Raw genomic sequence first — 11749 nt, forward strand, 5'->3', positions numbered from 1 at the left:
CACCTATCACTCCTCCTTCGAAAAATAGAGGACTGTCGAGCCTTTCAATCTGGATGCCCCTGACTTTGATGCTGTCAGATTTGTTGATCAACAGATCGCCCCTTATGGTGTTGTCTCCACTGATGATGTCTCTATCCTCTGTCATTTAGACTTCATTGATGTGTGGAAAACGATCCAACACAAAACTCACCGGCAAGTGTACCGGGTCGCATCAAGTAATAATAACTCACATGAGTGAGGTCAATCCCACAGAGATTGAAGAATTGAGAAATTTTAGTTTAGTGGTTGATTTAGTCAAGCGAATCAAGTATTGGTTGAGTGATTTGTATTTGGCAGAAACTAGATTGCATGAATTGTAAAGGGAGAGGGAAGAATTGCAGTGAATTAAAGAGAACAGAAAATAAAAGTGCTGAATCTTAAAGAACAAGTAAATTAAATTTTAGAAACTTAGATTGCAAGAAATATAAATGACTGAATCTTAAAGTGCAAGAAATGTAAATTGCTTGAATTGTAAATGGGATTGGGAGTTGGGATTACATAATTTAAACAAGCAAAAGTAAATTACAACAAACAGAAGAGTAAAAGGTGATTTGAGTTGAAGTAGATCTAAACAGAAAAGTAGAAATGCTTGAGAAATTGAAACAGAAAGTGATGCTTAATTTGCAGCAATTAAAAGGATGTTGAAGATCTCAGGAGTGGAAGAGACTAGAAAATAAGTCTAGATCTCAAATCCTTCCTTGATCCAACAAGAACAATTGCAAAAGAAATAAAGAAAAGTAAATTGTAGAAAGAGTAGAAGATGAATCAGTAAACAGAGATGGAAATTGAATTATGCAGAAAAGTAAACAAGAGATCTCAAAGTGAGATTGAAACAGAAGTTCTTCAATTCTCCACCCAAGATTAAAAGCAAGAAAACTAAAGAGTGCTCAAGCAAGAACAAGGAAGAAGAGAGATCAATTCCCCTTCCTAATTCTCCAAGATCCAAGTTCAAAGTAAAGAGCTCTCAAAAATTACAAAAATGGAAATTCAAAGAAGCAAAAGAAAATTTCAAAGTCAGTAAAAAGCTCTTCCTAAATCAAACTAACACCTATTTATACACTTCCTAAATTGGATCTAAGAATTTGGGTGGGCTCTAAAATTTGGTGGAGAAAATGAATTAATTTGAATTTTTGATGAATTTTTGGCCCATGGTGCACCTCCCAGGGGAAGGTTGTTCTTGGCAAGAGCTTTGGCCAAGAGCTTTAGTTCCCTTTCCTTGCTAAAGTGTTGCGTGCCTTTTTCTTGTGACAAGAGAACAGAGCTCTTTGCAAGAGCTTTTGAGCTCTTGGCAAGAGCTTTACTTGTCCTTGAGGTCCTTGGTTCAAGTCTTGGGTGGAGCACTTGTGGAGCTAATTTCCTTGGCACAAGAGGAGCGCCCAAAGTCTTGCTTCCTTGAGATGCCCGGTTCAATCCTTGGTGAAGGAAGTTGCTGGCCATTTTCCTTGGCAAATGAGTGGCGCACAAGGCCTTGCTTCCTTGATGCTCCCTGTTCGAACCTTGCTGAATGAAAACAAGCCAATTTTGGCTTGTTTTTTCCTTGTGGAATAGCGCTGACCCCCTCCCCTTGGTCATGGGTTCAAGTCTTGGTGAGTGCATAGTTGAGCTTTTCTTCCTTGATTTCCTTCAAAGCATGCCCGAAAAAGCTCTTAGCAAGAGCTTTTGAGCTCTTGGAAAGAGCTTTTGAGCTCTTGGCAAGAGCTTGGCTCTTGGCAAGAGCTTGTCTCTTGCTTCCTTCTTCCATTTACTTTTGATAAAGCTCTTGGCAAGAGCTTCTAAGCTCTTGGCAAGAGCTTGGCTTCTGATTATGTGAAGGAAAGCTCTCCACAAGAGCTTTATGCCCTTGTTTCTTGACTGCACCCACGCTTCTCCTTGTTTGAGCCACGCTTCTCTTCCTTGTGCCACGCTTTCTTTCTTTGCTTAGATCATGCTCCTTAGGCTACGCTTTTCTTATTTTTTTTTCTTTTCTTCACCTACAAGTAATCAAAACAACCAATCAAAGTATCACAAAATTCACAAAGCTTAAAATTCATTTAAAACCAATTAATTTTAGTTTAAACTTCATGATTTTGTATCAATTAAAGGGTGGTTGATTGATTCAAAGAAATCATGCAATTCCATTCCAAATTACTTACTTACAATACAAGAAAGTGCATAAAACCTATTAAAAACAAAAGAAAAAGACTAGTAAAACTAGGCTAAGATGACTTGTCATCATTCATCACTCGGAGCAGCCTAAAAATGGCGTATATGGGGCGGCATTGTTTCGCACTGCTCAGGACGTCCCTGTTCGCGCCACGAAGGCTTTCATGCTAGAGGCCAAGTCGGAATATGACTGGATTAAAGGCTTAAAGGAGGAGCTTGAGGTGAAGGTGGCGAGGTTGGAGAAGGAATTGGAGGGTGAGAAAACTCGGGCTATTGCTTTGGCTGCTTCTGCCAAGTTGTCTGAAGACATGGCGCTGAAGCACAAGGAGAGTTATGTCATGACTTACAGGGAGATGATGGGTCTTAGGGAGGATTTGGAGTCCACCCGAGCTAATTATGTCGAGCTCCAGGGTCACCTTGTAGGCAGCGTAAATGCTGCTTATGAGAACCTGAAGGAGCAAGTTCGAGTTCTCGCGCCCGAGCTCGACCTTACTCTCTTCAGCTTGGACAACATTGTGAAGGACGATAAAATTGTTTCTGATGACCCTGATGATGATGATGATGTTGATCCTCCTCCTGTGCCTTCCGCCAAGGTCTCTGCTGTGCCAACTTCTTCAACCCTTGCAGTTGTTTGTCCCGAGTCGGATCCTGGTTGTCAAATCTTGAACCGGGATGATGGGACGGTGGATGCAATGCCTCTCCAAACTCGTCCTCCTTCACCCCGTGCTGATGCAACTGAGAAATCTTCAGATCCTCAATAGTTATCTTGGATGTTTATGTATATAGCCCGACTTGTGGGCTTTGAACTTTTTATATTTTGTAATTGATGGTTCTGACTTTTTGATACTCTTTTAGTTGCTTGTTTAGCAACTTTACTTTGAAAAACAAAGTAGTTTTCAAGCTCTTGGGGCTGGCTTTTGGTAGCCTCTTGAGTTTGTTATTATTATAACTTGTGCTTTTCATAACATGTTTGTTTGCATCTATCTGGTACCCTTTAGGTTTTTGGGAGTGTTGGAGCCTTGTTGTCCGACCTCTTTTGATTGCCTTTGTATCTTCATACTTGTGGCTTGATTCTTTTAAGGTTGTGGATGTTTGGGTCCAACTTGTATGTCGATTTCCTTACTTCGGCTTGAAGTTATTTCTGGTAATCCGTCTTGTTTGGACCTTTGTTAGGTCTCTTTCAAGATTTACTTTTTATGACTTGTTTGTGGGAGGCCAACTTCATCATATCGGTCTCTTCTAAGTTACTTCTAGTAATCCTCTTTTTGGACCTTTGTCAGGTTTTTTTTAGGGGTTACTTTTTATAACTTGTTTTGTAGGAGGCCGACTTCATCATGTCGGTCTCTTCTAAGTTATTTCTAGTAATCCTCTTTTTGGACCTTTGTCATGTCTCTTTTAGGGGTTACTTTTTATAACTTGTTTGTAGAAGGCCGACTTCATCATGTCGGTCTCTTCTAAGTTATTTCTAGTAATCCTCTTTTTGGACCTTTGTCAGGTCTCTTTTAGGGGTTACTTTTTATAACTTGTTTGTAAGAGGCCGACTTCATCATGTTGGTCTCTTCTAAGTTATTTCTAGTAATCCTCTTTTTGGACCTTTGTCAGGTCTCTTTTAGGGGTTACTTTTTATAACTTATTTGTAGGAGGCCGACTTCATCATGTCGGTCTCTTCTAAGTTATTTCTAGTAATCCTCTTTTTTAGGGCTGGCCAGGCCTCTTTCCAGGAATTGACTTTTTATAACTTTTGTTATTGTGGTCGACTGGTCCGACTTTATTAAGTCGGCCAGTCTTTTAAGTTATTTTTAGCAACCCATTTTATTAAGACCTCGTCAGGTCCTTTCTATGGATCACTTTCGATAACTTCTTGTATTATTCTGTTTTTGTCGCTTTTTCATCTTTGCCGATTTTGTCGAGGTTAGGTTTGATCCTTGTTTGGTCGACCTTTTGATGAATTTGGTTTTCATCTTCTTTGGTCTTTATTGTGATCGGACAGTGAATTTGATCTTCACTTTCTGTCGATCTTGTAGCTTCATAATCGGGCAATGAATTTTTTAGCATTTCAGATTAATGCGTCTTGAGAATTTGTAGAAAATCTAAAAACTTTATTTAAAATAAAATGCAGATATATACATGTGGAAGTTTTATCCCTCTAAGTCGGGCAATTTGTAGATCTTGGTTTGGCACCTCTTTAAAAAACCTTTTCAGAAAAAAGAGTGTGCCTTATCCTAAGATCTTTATCACCTCTAACTATAGTACCTTCTTAGGTTGCAGGCGTGCCATGACCTAGGAAGCTCTCGCCCTTCGAGTTCGGACAATCTGTAGTAGCCCTTTCCAAGTATTTTTATGACTCTGTAGGGTCCTTTCCAATTTGCTGCCAGCTTTTCTTCTCCAGGTCGAGTTATTCCGATATCATTTCGGATGAGGACGAGGTCGTTCTCGGCAAAACTTTGTGGCACTACCTTTTGATTGTATCTTGCAACCATCCGACGTTTTAATGCTTCTTCCCTGATCCGAGCTCTTTCTCGAATTTCTGGGAGTAAGTCGAGCTCTTCCCTTTGAAGTTGGGAGTTGGCTTCTTCATTATAATGGATCACTCTGGGCGACCATTCTTCGACCTCTACTGGGATCATTGCCTCCGTTCTGTAGGCTAATCGGAAAGGTGATTCTTTTGTGGTGGAATGTGGCATTGTTCGATATACCCATAGGACTTGTGGGAGTTCTTCGGCCCAGGCTCCCTTTGCATCTTCATTTTAACCCGGCCAATAAGACTTTGTTAGTGGCTTCTGCTTGTCCATTGGCCTAGGGATGTTCTACGGATGTGAATTGGTGTTTCATATTTAAGTCGGCCACTAACTTTTTGAAGCCTGCATCTGTGAATTGGGTACCATTGTCCGTGGTGATGGAGTATGGAACCCCAAACCTTGTGACAATGTTTCTATATAGAAATTTTCGACTTCTTTGAGCAGTGGCATTAGCTAGGGGTTCCGCCTCGATCCATTTTGTGAAATAGTCTATCCCTACTATGAGGAATTTGACTTGTCCTGATCCCTGAGGGAAAGGTCCGAGAAGGTCGAGTCTCCATTTTGCGAATAGCCAAGGTGAGGTTATGCTTATGAGTTTCTCTGGCGGGGCGATGTGAAAGTTGGCATGTTTCTGACATGGTAGACATGTCTTTACGAACTTTGTGGCTTCTTTCTGTAGAGTTGGCCAATAAAATCTGGCCCGGATGACTTTTTTGGTAAGTGCCTGTGCTCCGAGATGATTGCCACAGATGCCACTGTGTACTTCCTCTAAAACTTCCTTTGTGTTGGAAGTTGGCTCACATTTCAACAATGGTATTGAAATTCCTCTTTTATATAGAGTATTGTTTATGATAGTGTAGTATTATGCCTCCCTTTTTAACCTCTTTGCCTCCTTCTTGTCTGTAGAGAGTGTTTTTGTTTTGAGGTATTTAATTATGGGAGTCATCCATCCTTGATCCAGACCTGTTATGATTAGGGCTTTTTCTACTTCCGAGATTGATGGGTTCTGCAGCATTTCCTGGATGAGGCTTCTATTATTGCCCCCTGGTTTGGTGTTGGATAGTTTTGAGAGTGCATCAGCTCGAGCATTCTGTTCCCGAGGTATATGTCGGACCTCATATTTCCCGAGTTGTCCGAGTTGTTCCCTGGTTTTGTCCAAGTACTTTTTCATGGTGGGATCCTTGGCTTGGTAACTCCCTGTTATTTGTGAGGTGACTATTTGTGAGTCGCTGAAGATAATAAGCTTTTGAGCTCCGACCTCCTTAGCCAGCTTCAAACCAGCTAGTAGTACCTCATATTCGGCCTGATTGTTTGAAGCATGGAATCCGAATTTCAGGGAAAGTTCGATTTGTATTCCCTGGTTGCTTTCTATTACCACTCCTGCGCTACTTCTGGTTTTGTTTGAAGAACCATCTACGTAGAGATTCCTTCTGTAGGGATTTTCGGCGTGTCCGTAAATTCTGTAATGAAGTCGGCCAGATACTGTGATTTAATGGCTGTCCGAGCTTCATACTGAAGGTCGAATTTAGACAACTCGACTGCCCATTACAATATTCTACCCGCCAAATCCATTTTTTGTAGTATGCCTTTTATGGGTTGGTTGGTCCTAACCCTGATGATGTGGGCTTGGAAATATGGACAGAGTCGTCGGGATGTTAATATGAGGGCATAGGCGAATTTTTCTATTTTTGGTAGTTTAGTTCGGACCCTTGTAGTGCTTTGCTGATGAAGTATATGGGTTGTTGTCCGCTGTCGTCTTCTCGGACTAGTGCTGAAGCTACTGCCCGATTTTCTACTGCGAGATATAATACAAGTGGTTCTCCTACCCACGGCCGAGTTAGAATAGGTGGTTGTCCCAAGAATTTTTTGGCCCAGAAACACAGATTAGAGCCAGGAAACATGCAAAGACTCAACATACATTCAGACATTCTCATTAGGATAGTTTTTAGGTTTTAGATCTGAATCTAAAGAGAACATACTCTTCCTTTAGATTCGCTTTACATTCATAGTTTTATGCTTTTGCTTTGAATTTGGATATTGAAGAGTCATCACCTCCGTTGAAGATACTATTCTAGTTTGTTTCCTATTTCTTTACTCTTTTAATTTATCTTATTTGGCTTGTTACTTACTCTTCCATGTTCAGAGTTACAATTGGATTATTTTCATGGATTGTTAATGGAAAGGATTATTTTTATTTTTAATTAATTTTCAATCTTTATTTTATTTAATTTATTATGTCTTATTCTTATATTTTTACGAGCGTTATATCCATGTCAATGGAGTAGATTTTCTACTTGACATGGGGGTGATTAAGAGGAGACACTTGAGTTGGAATGCTCAAGTGCTTAGTTAAATTGGAAGTTGTTGGCTAATTTCGTATCTACTAATGCTAGACCTTTCCAAGGGAGAAGACTAGGATTTGCGGATAAGAGTTAGCTCAATCACTTGACTTTCCTTTATTTAGTAAGGGTTAACTAAGTGAAAACAACAACCTCTTTATACTACACTTGAGAAGATTCCAACAAGGACAGAAATTCCAATTAATCATTCCCCCAGTCAAGGCTTTTTATATTAATAATAATCCTTAGTTTTTATTGCTTTAATTTACAATTATTTTAATTGCTCATTATCCAACTCAAACTTTCTTTAAAACTCCTGATTAATAAATTAGCACCCTTTTTCGCAACTCGTTGGGAGCCGACCTGGGACTCATACTCTCAGTATTTTATTCTAAACTTTTGTGACAACTTTTCTAAATTGATGAGGCGGATCTTAGCTGATTAAGAACTATACTCACAACGTATTCCATATTTTGATTTCTTAATTAGCCGACTTCTGCCCCACGTCAGTGGAAGAGCTACTTCTTCGAGTTATTTAATGAGGGACAGAAGACTCTTCCGAGCCTTGGTCGATTATGCACAAGGGAAGAAGAGCAAAACTTTGAATACTATCAGAGGATCCGAGACTTCGAGATAAAAGAGGTTCTAAAGCAGATGAAAAATGGCAGGGTAGTAGGACCTGATAATATCTCGATTGAGGTTTGGAAGGGTCTTGGAGAAAAAGGCATCAACTGGTTAACCAAGCTTTTTAATGAGATTTTAAGATCAAAGAAGATGCCTGATGAGTGGAGAAAGAGCACCTTGGTACCTATTTACAAGAATAAGGGGATATACAAAGTTGTGAAAACTATAGAAGGATCAAGCTTATGAGTCATACCATGAAGTTATGGGAAAGGGTGATAGAACGGAGATTGAGAAAAGAGACAAAAGTAACAGAGAACCAATTTGGATTTATGCCAGGCAGATCTACCACTGAAGCAATATACCTTTTAAGAAGGATGATGGAGAGGTATCGTATTAATAAAAGGGATCTACATATGGTGTTTATTGATTTGGAAAAAGCGTATGATAGAGTACCAAGGGAGGTCTTATGGAAGGTTTTAGAAAAGAGGAGAGTAAGGATCACATATATTCGTGCAATTAAAGACATGTATGATGGGGCCACAACTAGTGTGAAGACTCAAGGTGGTGTGACAGAGGAATTTTATATTGGTATAGGATTACACCAGGGATCATCCTTAAGTCCATACCTTTTCACATTAGTCTTGGAAGTACTCACAGAGCACATCAAAGAGCCTGTGCCATGGTGCATGCTTTTTGCCGATGATATCGTCCTTATGGGAGAGTCAAGGGAAGACCTAAATAAGAAGTTAGATTTATGGAGAGAAGCTCTAGAAGTGTATGGTCTGCGCATAAACCGTAGCAAGATGGAATATATGAAATGTAAGTTCAGTCTAAGAAGGAAAAACCCTAATATAGAGGTGAAGATTGGAGAAAACAGCCTACGAAAAGTTAAAAGTTTTAAGTATCTTGGGTGCATCATACTAGATAATGGAGAGATTGAATAGAATGTAAATCATAGGATCCAAGCAGGTTGGTCAAAATGGCGGAGTTCATCTGGTTTTATATGCGACAAAAAAGTACCTTTAAAACTTAAAGGTAAATTCTATCACACCGCTATAAGACCGGCTATGCTTTATGGTACGGAGTGTTGGGCGGCTAAAGGGGAGCACCAACATAAGTTGAGTGTGGCAGAAATGAAGATGTTGAGATGGATGAGTGGTCATACGCGATTGGATCAAATAAGGAACGAAGATATAAGGGAGAGAGTTGGAGTAGCACCCATTGTGAAAAAGATGGTTGAATCGTGTCTCAGGTGGTTTGGACATGTGAGAAGAAGACCGATAGAACATCCAGTCAGGAGGGGGGATGAGATGGAAGATGGACAAGGGGCGAAAGGCAGAGAAAGACCTAAGAAGACCATCTATGAGGTGGTCAAACGAGATCTACATGTAAACGGTCTCTCTGTAGACATGATACATGACAGAGCACAATAGCGTCGTTTGATTCATGTAGCCGATCCCACTTAGTGGGACAAGACTTTGTTGTTATTGTTGTTGTAGAATTTATATAATTGGTAAAACTTGTATTGCAATTTCAAGCAGTAAGTGAGATAGATTATTAGATTTCTGGCACTAATATACAAATGTTCTATTCATGTCAGGAGAAGGATGCAAAGGATATTGAGATTCCAAATATTAGATGGAAAATTTTTAAGCTGATGATGAAGTCTAATAAATTCTGCAGCCATATCTTTTATAGAAACTTTCTAGTAGTTTTTGAGCAACTAATATTCTTTTTATTTGATCGATGTCCAGATTTATATACACTGGATCGACTGAAATCACTCTGGATATAGCTCAAGACCTTCTCCAAACAGCTGATTAATATCTATTAGAAGGACTTAAGAGGCTCTGTGAATACACAATTGCAAAGGTGAGCTAGCAAGTCTTGCATATGGCTGCAGTAATATTAGATTATAGATACAGAAAGTGGCAAAACCACTATCCAAATAACCAAACCCACCACAACTTATGTAGAATCCCTCACAAGACCTAAACTTCGTGTTGGATTTATACAACAAAGCCATTTAATTTTTGCTAAAGCTGTTTGTTGCGGCCTATAATAATTGAAAGTCAAAAATAGTAACTGAGCTCTTCTTATCTGCCATCCTTGAGTAGTTAAGTTTGGCATTGACAGGGTTTAAAGTTTTTCCCTTTTCAACCTCTACACACTCAACAAATAAATAAAAAGAATGAATCAGAGATCTAACCAAAGCCAAGACCATCATAGGAAGTTTGTCTATAGGTATCCAAATCCATAATGTAATGGTTTCAATTTCTAGTTACACCACCCCCTTCTTCAAAGGCAACAAGAACACATCAAATTTGGGAATGCTTTTTCTTTTCTTTTCTGCTTAATCCAACAACGAGAGAAATTGAAGTGTTTAAAAGACTATATACACATGGAAAATCACATGAACTAGAACCTGAAACTTGTTACATATACATCATAAAATCGTCAACAATATTTGATTATTTGAAATTGATTGATGTTGCCATACTAACAAATTTAAAGAATAAACAAAACATCTTCCATGTTTTTAACCACCAATTAGGCATCAGTGTCTTAAGATTCAACCTTTATATCCAAATACATCCTTGTCAATTAGATTATTCAAAAACAAGAATAATAATAATGCAATCACACACTTTAGTTCATACTATGCATTGTATTTGTCTTTTTTAGCTCAAACGATACAAAATTATTTGTAAAGAGACGAGGGCCAACACAAGCATGCCACAAATCTGAATTCAAAGTCTTTCTTACAGAGAGGATGTTACCAGAAGGGAGAGGCTGACGATGGTTATGATGAACTAGGAAGACGACGGCGACGCTTTCTGGAACCAGGAAGACGGCGACGCCCTCTGACACGACAACGTTCTCCTCGGCTGGGTGAGGCGCCCGACAAATGCTGCGGTGACAGGGCGCCGTGAAGGAAGCTTCTTCGTCTTCTTTACTGGAGAGAAGAGAGTATGAAGAGAAGAGAGGGAGACATGGAAGAGATACGAAGATTCGGTGAGAAACCCAAAAAAAAAAAAGAACAAAGTGAATTTTTTTTGTATTTTTTAAATTTGTTTATTTTTTTGGTGTGAATGAATGATTAAGGTTTATGAAAGATATTAATAAGATTAAAATAAATTTTTTTAGTATAGATAAATAATTAAATGTGTTTTTGTTTTTATTTTTTAAATTAATTAAATTAAATTAAATTAATTTAATTAATTTAAAAAAATAATTATTTAAAAAAGGGTATTTAAGTCTTTTAAAAAATTAAATAAAAAATATTTTTTATTTTTATTAAATTATAAAGATATTTTAGTAAAATTAGTGATATATATATATATATATATATATATTTAAAATAGATGTTGATGTGAAAAATAAATTTCACATGGCTTATTGTTATTTATTCATATTTTAAACGTATTGGTACATATAAATTTATGATCATACCGTAGTAAACACCCATAAAAAATTATGACTAAGGATGGCAGCATTAAGTTGACCTACTATTAGAATGATAGTAGCATAAGAATTATTAAAGGAGATTTTGTTAGCACAGACAAAAATGGTGAGATAACTAACAGGAGAATATAATGGAAAATTAAATACCAAAAAAGCTGCTAAGTTTTGGAAAATGCAACACTAATATATAAAAAAATTAAAAATAATCAAGAAGTAATAATCTTGTGTTATTTTTTAATATTTTTTTTACCCAATGATAGAAAAAACCAAATTTAATAATTGAAAATAAATAACCAAATTTACAATGCAGGAGGAAAAAAATGAAAAAAAATTAATGAGAGAACGGGAGAAAATAAAAATAAAAATATTTTGTTAAGAAAACGTTTGAAATAAATTTTTTTCAAAATCCACTCGTTGAATAAAAATAATCACTAAAATTTAATAAAAAGTATGCATGTTCATTTCAAATATTATTAAATTAAATTAAAATATATAAATATTAGATTTTAAAATTTGAAATTCACTTGTATGTTTTTCTAATCATTGTTAAATAAGAAATTTTTATTCTTTTGACCTAATTATATTTGTAGAAATATTTTTATTTAGTATTTTGTTGAATTT

Source organism: Arachis hypogaea, chromosome 14 (genome assembly GCF_003086295.3).
Source record: "Arachis hypogaea cultivar Tifrunner chromosome 14, arahy.Tifrunner.gnm2.J5K5, whole genome shotgun sequence".
NCBI classification, from domain to species: Eukaryota; Viridiplantae; Streptophyta; class Magnoliopsida; order Fabales; family Fabaceae; genus Arachis; species Arachis hypogaea.